Raw genomic sequence first — 19,623 nt, forward strand, 5'->3', positions numbered from 1 at the left:
TGTGGTCGCACCCATGCCGCGTCTCCCATTCCCAGCTTCTGACAAACAAAGGCTAGGGACACCATCCCTGCCAATCCTGGCTCATAGCCATCAATGGACCTATCTTTCATGAATTTATCTGGTTATTTTTTTAACCCTGTTATAGTCTTAGCCTTCAGAACATCCTGTGACAAAGAGTTCCACAGGCTGACTGCACTGTGTGAAGAAATACTTTCTTTTGTTTGTTTTAAACCTCCTGCCTATTAATTTCATTTGGTGACTCCTAGTTCTTGTGTTATGAGGAGTAAATAACACTTCCTTGTTCACTTTCTCCACACCAGTCATGATTTTATAGACCTCTACGATATCCCCCCTTAGTCGTCTCTTTTCCAAGCTGAAAAGTCCCAGTCTTATTAATCTCTCTTGAACCAATTTACATCATCCACACCTATTAATTTTGTATTGATTTTCATTAAGAAACAAACAATAAAAAATACAAAAGGCACACGCTTTATAACATGCTGTGTGTGTGGATGCTATTGGTTTGCTAGCCCTAAAAAAATGAAGTTCTGCATGCATCAACAAAACAAGCACATCATGGACATCAGTGCTGGCTTCCCTTCACTACTCTTCTCTGGGTCATTCTTGCCCTGGGGTGAAGGAGAAGGTAATTTAGATTCCATCCATTCATTTCTTACCCTCTCTGCTGACATTACCAACTAGGGTGACAATTAGTGCCAGGTCTGATGGAGGTATTTGTCATTTGGAGATCTGTCGACTAGGAATGCATTTGAGACCAACTCATCTGACATAGGCCAACATACTGCCAGCACTGATAGTGAGGACATGTGGGCTGGGACAAATACAAACGAGTGACCTAAAGCTGAATAGTCCCTTTTCCTATGATCTACAGAACACCAAGTTTTCATATGTATGGAATGAATCTTTACTGTACAGATAAAAGACTAATATGAAAGAGAATGAAGCTGAGCCTTCCTCTCCAAATCAAATTGCTCTCCTTTTATTCAGGCCCCTTGGAAAAGAAAAATGATGTTGCCACTTTGATGTAAGATGCTGCAGGCAAAGGTAAATTTATCATTGTATATTCAATTAAATCCCCAAAAAGCTGTTAAACGAAAGTTAAAGTTGATGTGATGGGAATAGGTTACATTCATGCTTGCACTGAAAAGTCAAGATTCACATGTTAGGAAATTCCAGAATTAAGGTTCTCTGAGCAATTCACATTTTTAAATAGCTTCATCCCCCAGGCCCGTCCTCCTCCTGAGCTCCTGACCTCTTCACCTTGCTCTCTCTTCCCCTCCTCGCTCCCTGCATTCAAGTCAGGCTGCTTTCTCCCTCCTTCTCCACATTGTCAGGGCACCAGCAGGGGCTCTTAGTTCTGGTGACTGATGACGCAGTGGTCCCCAGCTGTCGGGAAGAGCAATTGCAGGGCATTCCTGTCTAGCCCCTGCAGCCCTAAGATGTAGCACGCACAGGGCGTATGTGCATTCCATAGTCTGCAGTATGCGCATTTATATGCTCTGGTGGAGAGCATGCTCAGCGCAGGTGGAATGTTAAGAGATTTTAACTGACAAACTCTAATAAGTCTCTAATGAGAGAATGTGAACTGATATTTTTCAAAGTGTTATAATTGGCTAAATGTAGCTAAATTTTCATGGGTACAGCAAAAGCTGCAAGCCAGATACCAGGGCCACTTCCCAGCCGAACAAAGTTCTTGCTCCAGAGCATGGAGTTGCTACAGCTTCTCTACTAAATGAGAAAACTGAATGTAACTAAAATTTCAGCTAATAAATTAGTATCAGCTATTTCATTCATTCCATAGGTTGATAAAAATTATGTTTCTATAAAACAACAAAAAGTCCAATAATACACAGATGGTATTTTTGTTATTCCTAATTCCCACATTTTTGGGCCAATATTTTTATTAGAAAAATATCCGAGATACTGATAAAGAGCTTGATCCTAGTCTACTCAAATTTCCATTGCCTCAACTGGGAGCAGCTCCAAAGAGGTACTACATGCTGCAGCGTGGTCATGCAAATTCATTTATAACAACATCCAGGTAAGGAGGAGAGAGAATTGTCACAGAAGCAGAGGAGAACCGGAAAGATGGCGAGAGCAGCTGAAAAATGAATTCCTCTCTTTACTTTTACAGCATACCACTATTTAAAATTCATGTATTATTAAACCACATAAATATATCTTATACTGTAACACAGACAACAGGTATCTACTGATAGTGGGAGGCACAATTTAAAGGTTCCCCCCCAGCACACACCCTCTTATGCTCAGCGGCCCTATTTGCAAACCTGAGAGGTTAGCTCAGTGGGGAGAGGCAGCAGCAAAAGCAGTGGCTCTCCCTGCAGCTCCCAACTATTTTGCTGCTGCCTTCCCCTGTTGGCCTGCCCCAGGAGCTGCCATGCAGGGATGGGAGCACTGCTGGCAAAGCCTGGCAGAAATCGGGGGGGAAAGGGGGGGCACGTGGGGTCACCCCCCACCCCCAAATGCTTCACCTCTGAACTGTAAGCTCTTTTGGGTAGGAACGAAGTGTGTGTATAGGGCCTATAGTAATTGGGCTGCAAAGTTGAGTGAAGCTTCTGGGAACTTCTGTAAACAATCACCTCCACCAACAAACATTCAACCATGTAGTATACAGTGGCAGATTAACTGTTTCTATCTTGGGATTCAGATGATGTTACAACTTACTTACAAAATACGCCTTTTCATATTTCGTGATTTCACCTGCACTCATTATTATACCATAGCAAGTGACTGTTTTGAACACCTTCCAAATATGCTATATAATGCCGACTCTGTTAGCATACATTTTGAATTCAGCTCCAGTTGACTGGGTTAGGAAGATCAGATGAGCAGGATACAAATCAAGAGAGGTAAATAATGTGAATATTTAATTCTCCATTACAAGCTGAGATATGAACCAGAGATATGCAAACAGCATGAGTACTCCAGTATGATGAGACTGCAGTGGCACTGGAGGATTGTGAGGGACTAGAAAGTCATACTTCAGATGAGATGGTCGGGAGCTGCAGGATCTCTCCCACCACTTCTGGAAGCCCCCAGAGTTCAAACTGCAAATGTTTGTCTATATTTTGAGATCAAGACATAGTTGATTGGGGAAGTGAGAAGAAAGATCACATAAGGGACTGTGTGTCTAGGAGGAATGAAGGAAGAGATGGGCACAGTGGAGAACTCAGGGATGAGAAGGTAGAGAGGTCTTGTCTATACTGGTTAAAAATACAACTTGGAATTCCTCACTGGTGCAGCCCCAGAAAAGGTAGCACAGATGGAAGCAGGGCTCCATTTAATCCTACTCTGAACTCTGATCAGACTTATATGAAACAACTGGAAAAAAATGCTTGAGCCCTGTCTACACTACAGCTACCAAGGGAGCTGCACTGATAATGAATTACAAGTCTCATTTTTTTGCCAGTTAGATGTAGGAGAGGTGGAAAGAATGATGTATTAGAGAGTTAGTGAACAAGACCTACTGTCTGAGGGAAAGGAAAGAGGGATGAGTGAGGAAGATTACATATATGTGTTTAGGATGTTAACTCAAGGCTGAGAAAAAGCTAATAGTTTAATAAAGACTATTCTTCCCTACTAAACTGAATCATTTATGTAATATTCAATAAAATACTAAAACTCTAAATGAATAAATGCATTTTTACTTTAAGAATCCATTTCCTAAAGAGACAAAGAGAATTTCAAATATAACCAAAATGTTGCATCCGAGAGATCTATACCACATTTGACCCAAGAATAAAAACTGTACTTCTCATATCAAAAAATTTACATACAATTTGGCTTCACTCACATACCATGCTTTGCTCTTCATGATATTCCTCGATGCAAAATAAACATATTTAGCAGTGAAGGAGTTTCCATTTAAAAGACTTGCAAATAGTATTATGAGAGATGCATTAAGTTTAAAATTACATACTAAATATTCTAAATAAAAAAGATAACAAAGCTATTCATCATGTAATTCACTTTAGATATGTACATATTATTTCTCTTTCACAAGTTACCCAAAGATGCAGAACTCAGCCAGCTCTCCACTTGCATAGAGTAATGTGGGTGATATCATCCATTGAGGACCTCCATTGGAGGGAGAGTCTATGGAGAGGTCAGGTAAATATGTCATACAGAGATTTTCAAGGTTCCTCATTTAATAATTTATTGGAACGTTCCAGGGAACATACACGACAGGTTGTGACACTGCTAGCATACAGCATGCTATGGCATCACATGATTGCCCATTGGGCAAGTTTGATATTTCTATTAAAAAAAGATACATTTCAAGTAAATTATATTTCAAATTTTAGTAAACTATATGATTTCATTCTTCCTATTTGGGGCACTCTGCCAAATTCTAAAGTTGAGGGGTAGGATATTCAAAAAGCGCTGAAATGTCTGAGGAGCCGCATTGAAAACTCACAGGGATGTGTGTGCTTTAGTAACTTAGGCACATTTGAAATTATGACTTGATATATTTTTCTTAATACTATTTGTGGATCAACTTTAAAATTAGATTAATACACCTTTATTATCTATACAATTGCACAATACAAAGTCTATACAATTACACAACAAAAACATATCAAACACATTCAGAAAAAGAGAGGTGATTTTGAAAGGCCAAAACATTGTTCCCAAATAATAATCAGAAACTACCCAAAGCAGTCATTTTCAGTTCATGTCATGAAGTTTTGTCGAAGGTAAATTGAAAAAAAATCCAGGACATAATCAAAAGACTTAATCAGTACATACTAATTCTGTATATTTATTTCAGATTAAATGTGACTTTTTCTATTCTGTATTAATATGTTGTACAAAAATAAACTAAACCTTCAAGTAACTGTTAACCTTGCTGAAGTTTCCACTCAGCTAAAATAGGAGATAATTTATAATGTATTGATACTACCATTTCAAACCTCCAGAAATTTCAAGTCTCTTATAAGCTATAGCCATACAACGGATCAAACTCTCTGCTAGTGTGAACAGTAAATGCTGTGTACCATCAGAGAATGATCCTCTATCTGTACACAAATTAACACATTCTCAGGAGTAGTTATGCCCCTTTGCATTATTCAGCTAGTGTTAAGGGGCCATAATCCAGCCACAAATCAGCAGCAGAGAATTCCCCTGTCTTAAATTGTCATCCTCCTGGTATTTATGTAGCACCTTGGTGGTGCACCTAGGTGCAGTTGGACCTTGAACCTCTACAATTGCACCTCCCTATGTAGGGGCCATTTGTCAGGGGTGTGGAAGAGCACCACTCCACTGCACCAATCCTCCACAGGCTGAAGACCACAAATCAGTGATGTAACAGAGTTGCCTGGCAACAGCTCTGAGGGGTGTAGGGCAGGCCCTCAAAATACGAGAGCTGGAACCTGCTGTCTGAGGCATGCCCCTGCACGGTCCACTCCCCACACTAAACAGAGCTCTGGAACAGAAAAGGATATGCCCCACAGACAGATGCAATTACAGTCCACAGCTGTGGCATCTCAGATACCACAATGTGATGTGTGTGACTAACTGGTTACTTTCTAATGATGGCCATAATGTGGTAGGTAAAGTTCAAAATTCTCTCTAACCTTTTCTAAATCTGCAAATAATTTTATTTCCATTTTTTCTTGCCATCAGTCTCTTATGCCAGGAGCAGATTTTTTACCTCAGTATTTGTTTAGTTACAGAATTCCTGCTCTCATTAATTACATTTGCTGTTTCCACATTTAAAGATTCAGGGCCAAATTAATCCCTGCTGTAATTATACAGACTTTCATTTACTTATGCTAGGCTTGAATTTGTTATAATCATTAATAGACAAAGCAGACAAATTCCAACTTGATTTACATCCTGTGCAATAAATTACACCCTGAAACGTCAATGAATTCAATAGGATTGCGTAGTGGGGCAGATTGCTACACCAGTCAGGAAGGGGTTAATGAACTTCTGTGGGCACAATTAGCCCAACCTGGTACACGTGTGAGGCTTGTCAAACCAGGAGGGGGTGAGTCTTTAAGACAGAAGATCCAAACCCAATCCAGGATTGCACTTTGAAGTGAGCAGAACTAGAACACAGAGCTCTCTAGTTCCAGAGGGCAGGGGCCACTTACTGGGAAAGTGTTAAAGAGCTGTTATATTTAGACCCAGCAGAGAAGGAAATAGACATAGGGAAAACTGATAGAAAGACAGCTATTGCCTGTCGTGACTTCATTGTTCTGGCCACAAAATAGAAACTAAAATGAAAGTAAAACTCTGCACTGAGCTCAGAGAACCTAACCATTTAAAGCGGCAGGACATCACGTTCCTCCACTTCCGTTTAAAATACTTTCCAAATACACACACATTGTCATTTACATGGCTACCGAAAACACTGTATCAGCAGTTCTCAAACAGAGGTCCAAGGCCCCCTGGTGGGCACGAGTAGCCGCCCAGCTCTGAAGGCAATGCAGAAGTAAGGGTGGCAATACTGTGACCCCCTTAAAATAATCTTGCCACCGCCCTGCAACTCCCTTTTGGGTCAGGACCCCCAATTTGAGAAACACTGGTCTCCCCCCATGAAATCTGAGAAGTGTAGGGTAAAAGCACACAAAAGACCAGATTTCATGGCCTGTGACATGTTTTTCATAGCCGTGAATTTGGTAGGGCCCTAGGCATAAGTCAGGGAAACACTGGGTGTCTGAGCTTACCTGATGAAACAGCACCCCAGTGGCATTTTTGTTTTATCTACTTAAAAATTGTGAGGTTAACTTGTGAAAGTTGTAGAACAGGAAAGTCAAATCTAAGTCCTGCATTTTTAAAGAGATTTTAAAATATGCTAAGTTTTCAGAGTTGATAAGTTTACAGTTCTTCATTCAAAAACACACAAATTAAACATTGTTACTGTTAGTATTGGAGCTTCAGGCTGGTGCCAACTTTGCTTTCATTTACTCCAGCATAAGCTGAGGCTGGTCTACACTACAGACTCAGGTCCTCACCCTGAGCCATTCAGCTATACCAACCAAACTCTTGGTACAGACAACGCTATGTCAATGGGATGGCTTCTCTCGTCAACATAGCTACTGCCTCTCGGGGAGTTGGAGTACCTACACCAGTGAGAGAAGCTCTCTTATCAGCATAGGTAGCGTCTTCACTAAGCGCTAAAGCAGTGCAGCTGCATCGGGGAAGCTGTGCCGCTGAAGTTCTGTATGTGTAGACAAGCCCGCAGAGTAACTCCAACAACTTCAACAATCTGGACATCTGTCAGCAAAGAACTCATCTGAGACCAAATCATTTCATACATTGCAAGCCAATAAATTGACATCACATGGCAGTGAATTTTGCTCAGTCCATATCTAAGCTGCATGTGAACCAGTGACATACAGCCATTAGGTCCCAGTGACATTTTCAGTAAAGGAGTTTCTGATTATTATTATTATATATTATTAAGCACCAATAGCTTGCAGTTACCCAAGTGAAAATGGCCTGGAATCATAGAATCACAGAATGATAGAATATCAGGGTTGGAAGGGACCTCAGGAGGTCATCTAGTCCAACCCCCTGCTCAAAGCAGGACCAATCCCCAACTAAATCATCCCAGCCAGGGCTTTGTCAAGCCGGACCTTAAAAATATCTAAGGAAGGAGATTCCACCACCTCCCTAGGTAACACATTCCAGTGCTTCACCACCCTCCTAGTGAAAAAGTTTTTCCTAATATCCAACCTAAACCTCCCCCACTGCAACTTGAGACCATTACTCCTTGTTCTGTCATCAGCCTATATTGATGTATGTTAGAATCTTTGTCTTTTTTACAAGAAAAAATGTGCAGACAGCCATGGAATCAACATCTATTTTCATACCTCATTTCATATTGTATATACTGGTCACCACAAACCTACTGCACAATCTGAATTTCAAAAGGCAGTAGCTGAAAACCTGCATTACAGGAAAAAACTTTCATATTGTTCAAAAGAAATACCAACAGTGCCAGGCTTTGTCATTTCACCTAAAATATGTTATTTTAATAACAGAACTCATCCTCCTGGGAACTCTGAAACTTTGTTTTTACTTATTCTTAATGTGTATGGCTACATTGTGCCTGTTAAGCACAGCCCAGAGTATGGGGCAGTGCATAGCCAGACCACCCTAGGGGAAACACTAAAGCGCATGAGCACATGCTGTCACGGCCTTACAGGGGGCTGCTTTCACTCACCACTGCACTGGTCTTGCTCTACAGGCTGATGCAGAGGAGAGCAGGACCATAACCCTACACCTCTCTGGCAAATTGAAGCACCATGCACCCACAAGGGCGGAGGAAGGGATGCAAGGATTGCAATTTTGCCTAGCCTTTACACAGGTTGCATGTGACAAATGGAGTGGAAGGCTCTTTGCATCCTCCTCCAAAATGCATACCCTTACATGGCATTCAGCAGAACCTGGTGCTTCTCAGCAATGTCTTGTTCTCATTAACTGCTCCCTTTAATCCCTGATGATTCAGCTGATCCACAGATTCTTTTGCAGACTTCCTGCTTCAGATATACTTAAAGCAGCTCTACTTGTTTGTTTTTACACCGTTAGTAATTTGATCTTGGAAATCCATTTTGGCCTTGCAATTTCCCTCTTGCTTATTACTGCCAGCTGTATTTTGTACTCATACTTGTTGGCTTCACTAGGTTAAGATTTCCAAAATTTGAAAAAAGATTTGTTTGGCTCAAATAACCTCTCAAACTTTGCCATTTAGCCATATTAGTTTTCTACTGGCTTTCTGTATGTTCAATGGCACAGAAGTCTTCTGAGACTCTAATATTTTTTTTAAGTTTTTTAAGTTTAAGTTTTTCCAATGGTCAGGATTTTACTTCTGATTTGGCGCTTTATGACTAACTTCCCCATTTTATTCACATCTCTTTTTCTAAAGTTTGGTGTCACTTTTTTGGATCCCTACTTGCCCTCATCCATGTTGAGCCTAATGATATTCTCTTCACTATTTCTTAGTGCAAAATAGAGTAGTAAAAAAAAAAAAAAAAAGGCAGCAAAAGACTGGCTTTGCATGATCATTCATTCTGTTCTCCATATGAAGACTTTAACAATGAAAATATTTACATACTGTTTAGTTAGTAGGCAATTATACTAACCAGACTATATATATAACCTTGTTCCCAAAATCTATTTCAGTAGACAAGGAGATGTGTAAATAATTTCTGTCTTCAAGGGGACAGCAAAGATTTAGTCTCTGCTGCATCACCATCCATCCCAATCACTTTCAGCCAAGCCAATTTATTTTATCTTCAGCTAAATTAATCCTTACATGTATGTAATTTAGTTTTGAAAATCAATTTTATTCACCGATTAAGGATAATGCCATGCAGTAAAGCTATGATTTATAATTATACCAGCCTATATGGTGTGTATCTTATGTGCACGTCCCTGTGTGCACGAGGGAGCAGAGTGGGGGAAGCTGGACGTATACCGTAAAATACTAGCCTCATCATTTTTATATTTCATAGTGGGATGTACTGATGAGACTGTTTTCCCACAGGGAAATTTAAAAAAAAAATAGCCTTTAAATTCTAATCTGAAGTTTTCCTTTGTCTCATTGATAGTCACACAGATTTTGGATACTGCAGCTGTTTTTTTACAGATGTTTGACACTGATTTATGCCAACAGCCTTGAAACATAAAACCCTTTAATTGTCCCTTTTAATGTATAATCAGGGCTAGTAGCACTCTATGGTATCTCAACCTAGGGTGATGAATGCAGCATAAAACCCAGCAAGGTTAGATAGATAATGATAAAATTATGTTAGATAGACAGAAGGAAAGATTCTGCTCCCTGCTATGCTGTTGTAAATGCAGAGTCCAAATCACAGATTTTGGATTTACATTTCTGCAACTGAAAGTAAAATCTCACCCAGATGCCTCCAGCTGTGCTCCCAGAATGGGGGGCTAGTGGCTTGCATCCAATCTTTGGCAGTGACTACAAATGTGGGAGACTGATACTGAGGTATTCCCACCACCTCCACTGGCAACTGCATAACAAAGAGGCTATGGGAAGTATATTTTCTACCTCTCCTAATTTGATGCCGATCCACAAGGAAGAGAGCAGTGGAGGCCCATTTCTACTACTGCTGTGAAATCCAGTTATGATGATTGCTTTAATTTGTATTACAGCAGTGCCTAGGAAACCCAATCAAGAATCAGGGACCCATTGTATAGTCATGCAACAAAGACAACAGTCCCTGCCCCAGAGAGAGGATTCGTCCATTCCTATGCAGCAGAACGGCACAACTGCAGTCTCTGCACTCCCTGGAGTGCTTGGACTCCTCCCCACATCATTTGCTCCCTAGGGTTTCGGACATCCCAAAGGGTGCAGAGAGGAACAGGGATGAGGCAGAGCCATGGCCCCATGTGTATGCATTTCCTCAGCCCCAGAGAGCTCTAAGCAAAAATCTTTTGGTGGGTGCTGTTACCAATTTAAACATCTTTCTCCATGGACATGGGGTAGAAATCTACCACATCGTCATTTCAGCGCCACACATGGGGACATCATTTCCTTTCAGATGATTTATCAGTGAATCTTTCCAACAGGCCATTCATTTTATATAATGACTCTATGGATTAATTTCTGTCAGTACAGGTCCTGCATTTGGGCCCACAAGTGATAAATCATGGGAGAGATAGCTTTAATTAGAAAAGCATTGGGGTGAGAAATTGTTGTCCCTCTGTGTAACCAATGTACCATCTAAGTCTGTTTATAAAGCAGTATTTAGTGATTGACTGAACCTACTGAGTTGGTCCGCATGCAACTGAAGAGACAGGCTGTGTAGCATCAAGTAAGAATACACTCAGCAAGTTTTTTTTCATATAAATGAGACAAGGAGAAATAGCTTTGGTGAGACACAAACATCAGAGAAAGGAACAATCAGAAGGACAAATAAAGCAGCTAGATACGTGGACACTGAAAATCCATTTGCACTAAATTCCTATACATTCAATGGATTTAGGGTCCCCCTTCACATTTTTGGAATTTAGAATAAGCATGAAATTAAAGAATTAGAGTTAGCTTAAGTTGGGTTAAGGAAATGTGTGTTGTAAAGAAAGGCCCTGACTAGCAAGTAGAAGGAAGGCCTTGAAAACCACAAGTTATATGGCGAGAAGGAATGAAGCAGAGAGGATGTTTGGTCCAAAGAATATCTAATGAGATAAGGGGAAGTTTATAAAAAGTAGGCCTCTGATCGATAGGGATGACTGCAGATGACATTAAATGAGACAAAGAGAATCTGCCTTAGAAGAAGCCAACATGGACCTTTCCACTCCACATACCAGTGTTATCTAAAAAGTAAGGCCTATACGAACCCAGGTGCAACCAAAAAAGCTACTGGTCAGGAGGAAGGAGGATAGGCCGTGGGGAGAAAGGGAGGTTATAAATCTTACCTGGAGTAAGACTGCAAATAAGGGTGAACCTATCTCAAGTTGGTTGTTAGCTAAAGTAGTAATTGGCTATCCTATCGTTTGTTTGTTGATGGGTATAAATCATGCTGGAGTACGCCTGGACGAGATGGTTTTCCCTAGCTCTGACCTGTTTGTAAGTAAACTGATCACATGCTTATACATATTTTATTACTGTATTCGAGGTAATAACTTTTTGTCAAGCTGATAGGCATGTACAGACCATTTGTATAAAATACCATTTGGCTTTTGGGCTTAATAAAGGAATATATCGTTAAATTAGTGTTTGGTAGTCTCCCATATTAAGAATTCCAAATATTAATAATAATTCCAACACCAAAGTTTTCCTATCTAATTAAGTTTTCATTTAAAAAAAAGCTTTTCTTCATATGCACCTCACTTTACAAATCTCCCTAATGCCTAACTAGCCTATGCTTCCCCAACCTTGCATCCCCTATCTCCCAAACTCCTCCCTTTTCCCTCAGGAAAAGGACGCTCCTGAACTGACCCTGTGTGAACATTTCCCTAAGCTTGGAGACCTGGATGGAACTTCATTTGCAGTTCATCAACAATATTTCTTGCTCTGCTATACAGGTTGCATCAGGGTGTCATGTCATGTTTGTTCCTTAACAAGACTTAATTGCAAGATCTCTGCACTATTTCCAGCTCCTTGCAGTGTGGGGAGTGGTAAAGTGGACCAAAGCCAGGGTTTCACTTGTGATAAAGAGATACACTAACCAAAAATGCTGGCTGTTAGATAACCTGAATTGTTGACATAAGTTTTTGTGGGGTAGCTCCAATGACTTCTGAAGTTACATCAGAGAGAGATCAGAACTGGGCATACAGTGCCCTAGTATATCTGGTATTAAGACAGAGGATCCAGTTCAAGTACAGGTTAAGAAATATCCAGTGAATTCCTTCAAATTTTGGAATATTGCTCACTGATTCCAGTTACTCCTGGTCAAACAACTCACACATGCAGTATATAAAAGGCACACACACACACAGGCATACTAACAGTTTTAATTCAAGAACTGCATAACAGTTGAAAGAAACTTAGAGAAAAAAAGGAAAAACCAGAAAAGATGCAATGTGTTAATTAGGAGATTCATCTAATATTAATTAGAAATTGTTTGAGATTTAATATTTATCATGTAACCATCCGTGAGATTCAAATATGTTTATTTTCTTATATTCAGTAACGACTATCTTGGACTTATGACAGATATGTGGGGAGATCATTTAAATCTCATCTGGAAGGTTTTTTATAGAAATGCTTGGGGTCCAATTTATATGTATAAATTACTTATACAGCTAATGCCTGTCTCTTCACTATACTCATTCTTGCATGTGAGACAATCAACCAATTATTCAGTTTGATACATAGTAAGGCACAAGATATCAGAAACCACTTTACAGGAGTTTTACTAGTTGTGTTTTATGTCCCTAAAATTGAGAATATAATTGTCAATCCTGCTTGAGACTTTTATTCATCATGGGTTTCATATCTATTTATAATGATTTCCTCAACTGTCTCTCATTCAGTGATATGTCATCCATCATGTTAGTTCTTCTGTGAGTCCACTTGCACAGAAGAAAAAACAATGCAGGAAGTGATGAGATTCCTCAAATCTAATAATCTCATACTGGAATTTCACAAAAATCATGAGAATAAATATTAACTCATAACAAGCCCTGTTCATAACTTTACTGGCAAAAAGATTTGCCCAGGACTTGTTATGAGTTAATATTTATTCTCATATTTTTTGAGAAATCCCATTATGAGAGCATGTGATTTGAGACATGTATTCATTCCCTGTATTTCATATAAGAGTGTTTTTTTTTCTTTTTTCTGTACAAGATGACATATAGAAGACCTAGGCTACTTTATTATCATGCAGAAGCTACAGTTCCATAAATTGACATAACATGGAACCAGCCTTCAATCCATCATGGAAGGCTGGTTCCATGTTATGTCAGTTTATGGAACTCACATTTTTGAAATCTACAATATGAAATTCCTATGTAGTTAGTCATGTTTACTCCTAAACCTAGATTATTTCACTCAACTATTTATTAATTACTATTATTACTGTGAACCTCATTGGTAACATTTTACATCTTTTTTGAAATTTACAGTAAGAGCCCATATTAGATGTCAGGGAAAAAATTAACAACTTATATGGATCTTAGAAAATCCTTTCCTGAACTTGCATCTGCAATGGATTTTTCAATGAATCATCCAACACACTGGATATTAGAATCTGGTGATTAGGATGACAGATTTGATGGTTACGGTTACAAGGAAATCAGCATTTAAGATTAGACCACCTCACCCAAATGAATGCAGATTTTGTTTTAACTGGTGACTTTTAGTAGGTTTCTATTTGTCGGTCTATTCTCTCTATTCCAACATGTTTTTAAATCTTATCACATTCTTAAATCAAAACACAAAAAACGGAGTCATAATTGAATTTTAAGAAGAGAAACAGCTAGTCAACATCTAGCACACTCAGGTTCTTGAAATGGGTCCCAGATCAGACATTATCACAAGGGGCATTAATCAGAGATAACAGTATGCATATATCAAACAGAATGCTAGTATGTAAACTACCATAAGCACAGACTAAAGGAGGAAAAGGTGATGGATATTACTGAAATGTAGTGAACAGTTGGCAATCTGTTCAATAAAACATATGGGGTTATATACACACAGGCCCTGCGAGGACCATCTGTTCAGACACTACACTGCATAGATCCTTAGGCCCTGATCATGCAAACATTATACGCTCGCTTAATTCTACTACTGTGAATAATCCCATTCATTTCAATAGATCTATTCACGGTACAAAGGTTAAGCATGTGCGTAAGTGTTTTCAGGATAAGGACTCGCTAGGTGTTCATTGGGGTCAATGCTAAAGAAAGCAGATCCTGGAGTGAATGAATAAACTTCCACTCACCTGGAAGAGCTTCAGAATAAAGTGGCAGGAGATTAAATGGTTTTCAAGAAGCAGAAATTCTGTATATTTGTACATAAACAACAACATTTTTTTAAAACTATAAAGCTGAAACACTGGGAAATCTTTCCTTGAGTGTGTTTAAAATGGATAAAATCGTGCATTTTGGAGGTAAAATCAAAACACACTATCAAGGATGAATATACAACAGTTTTATAATGAGCAAACTTTGCATGATACAGTATTCTCCTTACTGGGAAAATATTTCTGGTGGGGGAGGAGAGTTTCCCAAGAAAATATTTAAATAGTACATTTTAGAATGTATACTTGGGCAAGGAAGGAAGCTACCACTATTTATTAAAAACAATGACCATAAGCTGACTTGGTTGAGTTCTTTTAGGGCTCTATCCTGTGAAGCACTTAGCACTTTGTCCTTGATCCAACAAGAGACTTAAACACATTTACCTTTAAGCATGTAAGTAGTCCCAAATCCATGGGCCTTACTCATGTGTTTAAAGTTAAGCTTATGATTAAGGGCTTTGCTGGATCAAGACACATGTGTGCTGCTCAGCACTTTGAAGGATGCTGTCCTTAATCTGACCCCCAAAACTTAAGAAAAATGCTTTAAGTATACGGATAGGTAACCTTTCAATGTGATCTCCTAACAGCCAAAATCTGAGAGGTGCTGAGCTTCTCAAACACCTGTAACTCCCACTTAGAGCAGGATGTGCAAGGCTTGAATCCCGGGGACTTGGGCATGAGCACACCGAAGAAACCAGTTGGGGTGGAGGGTAAACCCCCCAACCCAACTACCACTATCTACAACAAAAACAAAGAACTATCAACAAAAGCAAACAACGACTAACTACAACACTAGGGAAAACGTGGAGAACTTGCAGAGCAAGACACCATGGTTCCAAAGACCATCACAGGCGGTAAGAAGGAACTGAGGGGGCGCTGGGTCATATATTGAGCACTGTCATAAACATACAGCTACGGGTAGCATAAAATCCCTCCTTTACCTGTAAAGGGTTAAGAAGCTCAGATAGCCTGGTTGGCACCTGACCAAAAGGACCAATAAGGGGAGAAGATACTTTCAAATCTGTGGGGGAAGGTTTTTGTTTTGTGTTTCTTTGGGTTCTCTCCGGGACAGCGAGGAACCAGGGCAGGGAAAATACATCTCCTAAAGCCATACCTGAACTAAGCATCTAAGATTACAAATTGTAAGTAATAGGAAGGAAATCCGTTAGATTACCCTTTGTTTTAGATTGTGAATTTTCCCTAGGCTAAGAGGGAGGTTTTATTCCTTTTTTTTTTTTTTTGTAACTTTAAAGTTTTGCCTAGAGAGGAATCCTCTGTGTTTTGAATCTGATTACCCTGTAAAATTACCTTCCATCCTGATTTTACAGAGGTGCTTCTTTTACTTTTTCTTTATAATAAAGTTCTGCTTTTAAGAACCTGACTGGTTTTTAGTGTCCTAAAAACCCAAGGGGCTGGTCTGTGCTCACCTTGTTTACTCTCAAGCCTCCCCAGGAAAGGGGGTGAAGGGGTTTGGGGGATATTTTGGGGAAACAGGAACTCCAAGTGGTCCTTTTCCTAAATCTTTGTCACTCACTTGGGGGTGGCAGCGATACTGTTCCAAGGACAAGGAAGAATTCGTGCCTTGGGGAAGTTTTTAACCTAAGCTGGTAGAGATAAGCTTTTAGGGGGTCCTTCATGCGGGTCCCCACATCTGTACTCTAGAGTTCAGAGTGGGGAGGGAACCCTGACAAGCGCCATGGAGGCACCACTCCAGGGGGCTCCACAGCCGACCCGATGGATGCTGCTAGGGGAAAATCTTTCCAATGGCTGTGCACACAACGCACGCACACCTAAATGGAATTGATATGAGCAAGCACTAGAAGGAGAATATGACTTACCAGCATTAGAGAGGCTCATGGCCTGTACCAAGACAGTTTGGAAAAGAGCCAGAAACATACTCTGCAAGGCTCACAGGAAGATAAACAATGCACTTTCATGTTTCCGAGCATTATGGTCATGCAGCACATCATGATTATTTATTCACTAGTACCATCGGTGCTGCACAAAGTGCTCTTGTCAGACAAAGCAGGGACATGGTGGAGGCCATAAATGGATATATGTACATTCACCCACTTTTTATTTTAAGAGGCAAGTGTATTCCCCCCCCTCACTTTAGCAACTGTGAGTACCATATGGTATGGAAAAAAAGTTTAAATAATGTCAATTCAACTCTCCAGTTCACAACATGTGTCTTTGAAGCTCTTGCCTTGGAAAAATTCCAAGAGATATATAATTTAAGATCTGTATTTCACTCCTCTCATAATAAGAATGGGGCATGCTGCACTTCACAGTGGGGCCTCATTGACTATTGTAGCATTGTGTCCGTGACCATAAAGATCATGGACCTGGCACATCATAACACCGCTAGAAAGTTGCCATCAACTTCATGAATAACATATCAGCATAGGCCAATGAGGGTATGTCTACACTGCAGCTAGGAGTGTGCCTCCTAGTCTAGTAGATAGACGCGTTAGCTCAAGCAGTGTGAATATTGCAGCATAGGTGACGATATCAGCCAGCTGCCTGAGTAAAAGATTGCCCAACCCCCTGGGTTTGGGCGTGGGTGGCTAGCCAATGCCACAAAGTCTACACTGCTATTTTTAGTGTGCTAATTCAAGTGGAGTTGGCACACATCTCTCTATCCAGGCTGGGAGGTATGCTCCCAGCTGTAGTGTAGACATACCCTGAGGGGTTAGATGGATATTGGTTCCCAAGAACACTTTACCACTTGGTCAGAAAGAACACCCATTAAAAAGTAGTCGCACCTTCTTCTGTACAAAGTGACTAGATTGTCTTCGGGCAGACAAATAGTATACTACTAGATTAAAGAAGGTAGGAAAACTGCAATTATCTATGCCCATCTCCCAGTGAGATCACTGATTAACTATGGTATATCACGCAGTTGGGGTGGATTTTTTTCTTTTTCTAGTTTAAAAGTTAAAAGTGAATTTAGTGCATATGAAAAGTATCAGCATCAGAACTCCAGTTTTACTTTTCTAAAGAACAGATGCAGCATAGGCACAGGACAGTATACATTTCTCCACAATGATCTACTCTGCTTATCAATGAAAGAGTCACTTTAGTCCTTTGCTTCTCTTCTGAGACTGCCAACAAAGACGTAAATAAATATGTTGTAATAGTTTGTAATTATATTTACACACATGCATCATGTCCATTAGAAGACTTAAGTTCAAATTTTCACAAGCACCCAAGGTACATAGGAACCTCAGCCTCACTTCCAAAACTGACTTTGGACCTATTGACTTTCAATGACACTTAGGGACTTAAGCGTTTTTGAAAACTTCGCCCTAAGACTGTAAAATCATCTTGCACAGGCCAAACAGCCATTAGAATGGCAAAAGGTTACAGTCAGTACTGACTCTCTGGGCCAGATCTGAACCAAAGTTGCGTATTTGCCTTGTATTGCAATAGAATGTCTGAGAGCATATGCTATTTTGAGTGTTTTCATTAAAAAGGAATTAGTATGGCATGTCACATGATATCTTTTGGTTCCACAGATTCTCCTTTGAGCCAAATAGAACTGAGGGTTCATGAAGCACAGTAAAAAATAAAAAAATGGCCATTAGGTTTTGGCATATGCTTTATTAGGAAACAGAGTAAAAGCTAAGCCATTGCTGAAATGGAAGCCTAATCCACTAGGCCCAAATTTATCAGACTTAGGGAAGGCCACGAGTCACTGACTTTCTTGCTTGTGTAAGGGGACTGTTGCCCCCTTACTAACATTCAGTGGGGGTGTTTTGGTTGGCTAGCTCCCAGTACTTAAAAGGGGGAAGGGTCTATGGGAAACCAGGACCCTGAGACTGACAGCCCCCAGGAACAATGGGGAGAGGCCAATGCTCCATGTCAGCCGGAATGACAGGGCGGGCAGGCTAATCAGGGAGTCAGGAGGCCAGGGAGGTCCCGTCCTCCGTGTGAGCTGGGTTTGCCTGGGTCAGACAGAGTGGGGGCCGAGCTAAGGAGAAAGCAGGGGACTAAGCTAAGCTGGGGAGCAGAGCTGTGCCAGATCCAGAGAGACCAGAAAAGCAGCCCAGAGAGAGCAGACTCTGTCCAGGGAGCAGAGCTGCAGCCCCAAAGCCAGAGGCACAGCCCAGAGAGAGCAGACTTGCCCTTGGAGGAGAGCTGCAGCAACCAGAGCCAGAGGGGCCAGAAAAGCAGCCCAGGAAGCAGGTCAGTGCTGGGAGCAGAGTCACAGAAGCAGCCTGCAGAGCAGACCTGTCCTGGGAGCGGAGCTGCAGCAACCGGAGGCAGAGGGGCCAAAGAAGCAGCCCAGGGAGCTGGAGGCAGAGCAGCAGCAGCAGTGCAGAGACAGAGTGGTGGAGCTGGGGCTGGAGCAGTCCGGAGCTGGGTGCGGTGAGCAGCTGGGGAGACCAAGGGGGACCCTGGGCAGCAGGCCCAGCACAGGGAGACGCCTCAGCCAAGGGGCTCTGCAGGCCAGGCTTGGATCATAACCCCGGCAGGGCAGGGGCGATGCTGGGAAGAAGGGTCCTACCACTTAGAGCCTGAGAGCGTGTGGCCACCACCAGAGCAAGCATCCAACCTACAGCACAGCCAGGGCCTAAGAAGGCAGCCTGGGACTTACAAGGAACAGACTGTGAACTGCCCTGACATTCCAGAGACACTGTTTGTGATGTTCCCTGCCACAGAGCGGGTTGATGTTTCCTTTCCCATTTTTCCTTATTCTTTTTAAAATTAATTGTGATTAAATAACTTGCATTTGCTTTAACTTGTATGTAATGGTCAGTGGGTCAGAAAAGTGCCCAGTGCAGAGAGAGTACCCTGGAGTGGGGACACCCTAGCCCCTGTCCTAGGTGACCACAGCAGGGTTGGGGAATCCTGGGCCCAGCCTTGTTGGGGTTATGAGGACTCTGCCAGACAGGAGCGTGGAAGGGGAGTCCTCAAGGGCAGGGAGGCCACTGGGTAAAGGAAGTGAGAGCGAGGACTCAGATCCTTTTCCTAGCCCATTTCACTGGGGTACTGCAGAAGCCAGGAAAGTTCCCCACAATAGCAGGACTATTCCCCCGCTTATACTTGGGGTCAACTTGATGAAAAAGAAAAGCTTGAAATCACAACCTTTGCAGTGGGGAGAGGTGAATCTGTACAGGAAGTTAGCCAA

General features: G+C 41.1%; 1 protein-coding gene across 3 annotated transcripts in view; it reads right to left on the reverse strand.

Annotated features, from left to right (window-relative positions):
* Nucleotides 1-19,623, reverse strand: part of CNTN1 (contactin 1) — a 438,772-nt gene that overhangs the window by 173,228 nt on the left and 245,921 nt on the right. The gene's annotated exons all lie outside the window — the stretch shown is intronic.

Source organism: Lepidochelys olivacea, assembly GCF_965140295.1.
Source record: "Lepidochelys olivacea isolate rLepOli2 genome assembly, chromosome: 1".
NCBI lineage: Eukaryota > Metazoa > Chordata > Testudines > Cheloniidae > Lepidochelys > Lepidochelys olivacea.